The 1,898-nt window shown below is 32.4% G+C and overlaps 1 long non-coding RNA gene across 1 annotated transcript; it reads right to left on the bottom strand.

Annotated features, from left to right (window-relative positions):
* Positions 1-213: 213 nt before the first annotated feature.
* Positions 214-1,313, bottom strand: LOC121214495 (uncharacterized). Its single transcript, XR_005910107.1, has 2 exons — positions 851-1,313; positions 214-650 (listed from the first exon to the last, which is right to left on the bottom strand). It is a non-coding gene; the product is annotated as an uncharacterized lncRNA (long non-coding RNA).
* Positions 1,314-1,898: the final 585 nt, after the last annotated feature.

Here is a 1,898-nt window from a genome sequence, read left to right as displayed (position 1 = left end):
CACTATAATATAATAGTAGTGCAATTTAACTACCAAATCTAACTTCTTTCTCTTCATATTCATATCCCAACCACAATGCAATACAAGCATTAGATTTACAGAATCAGACATGCTCATCTTCAAATTTCATAACCAATAATCACATAAATAAACGGTTCAGATTAGCAGAATCAGAATTTGACAAACTAGTATTCGATTATAAAGTAGCAGATATAACAATTTAACCTTTCCCATTATCATATTTAACCATTTTCATATACCAGATTAAGATACCACAACATACACTATTTATGCAAATTCCTAAAATTTAATCATATGAACACATATACATATATATAAACATTCTAACAATAATACGTCATTCAGAGACCTTATCAAACAATATTCATGATCCAAAACTTACCTACAAAGGCTTAAACATGCAAATGGACTCTCAAGGACTTAAACAAATCATTTAACATTAAAGAGGTAAAATAGCAAAACTAAGGCCACACGGTCGTGTGGTAGGGTCCAAACCCGGTGACAATATATACAGCAGTGTGGCAGAGGGACACATCTGTGTGATTGAAAGACACGGCTGTGTGGCTGTAAGACATGCCCCTGTGACAGGGGTACACGGCCATGTGGTCAGACCGTTTAACTCATTGTACCTGTGTGACAAAATTTTGCAATTTTAGAAATAGAGAAGACACGATCGTGTGGCTGAATGGCACGCCCATGTGACAGTGATACACAGCCGTGTCGTTGAGACACATGCTCGCGTATGATAAACAAAATCCCCAAATAGAGGTCACACGGTCGTGTGGCCAGCCAGTATGACCCACCCAGGCCATGTGACAAGATAGCTTACCTAATTTCTTAAGTGGCATACGGCTAAGTGGATCGCCCGCGTGGCTTGAAAACCACACCAAACCTTATAGCAAAACATTAAATTAAACCACAAAAAGCATCCCTAAGTATGAGTGTTCAAGAAATACACCTGAAAATATGTTTCCAAAGTACTAAAAAAATCAATCGATATTCCGTAATAAACAGATCTGAAAACTCAATTTTACAAATATAAACAACCTATATGAATTTCAATTAAAATCTTGTATAAACAAATCTAAGAATCCAATGTAAAACTAAAAAGAACAGTACTTACACTCACCCGGTACGACACAAGGTTGAAAGAAGAACCGAAAATTGACGATAATGTTGTTGAGACAATTGAAGCAACACAAACTACTACAATTAATGTCTACCAATGGCGAACAAAGGAAAAGAACCCAAGAAAAAAGGTGAATTGAGAACAAAAAAGAGAAAAAATGGCAAAAAGGAAAGCAACAACTAAAGAAAATGTAGAACAATGAAATTGGGGAAAATTTTGACGTGAGAGAGAGAATGAAGGAAATATAGGAGTTATTTTTAGGATTTTCCTAACTTTTCTCAAAAATTGAAATAAAATGGAATAACTAAATAAAATAGAATTTACCTAAATCCTAATATGATAAATTGAAATAAAAATAGTCTTTTCTACTATCCTTAAGCTCACGTCAATCGACTGTAGGCTTGTTTCGAATTAGAAAATTTTTCACAAAAATTACCAATAGGGTAATTTCGCGATTTCTCTAAACTTTTGGGTCAAGTTGTAAATTAGAAAACTATCTCTAGAAATTTTTTGAAATAATCACTTTAGAGAATTTTCTCTCTGCAACTTTCTCTTTAATTTAAGTGTGTATAAAATAATGACCCAAGACTCTCTTTATATAGGGAGAGTTTAGAGAGTTTAACTATAATTAAACTTAATCATTTTAATATTAAATTAATATAGATTAAATGTAATATTAAATCTGATTAAAATAATAGAATGTTTATCTACAAGATAAACATTAAATTAAATTTGAGATTAAGATAAT

Source organism: Gossypium hirsutum, chromosome D02, assembly GCF_007990345.1.
Source record: "Gossypium hirsutum isolate 1008001.06 chromosome D02, Gossypium_hirsutum_v2.1, whole genome shotgun sequence".
Classification (NCBI taxonomy): Eukaryota; Viridiplantae; Streptophyta; class Magnoliopsida; order Malvales; family Malvaceae; genus Gossypium; species Gossypium hirsutum.
This window is presented reverse-complemented; position numbering and strand designations above follow the sequence as displayed.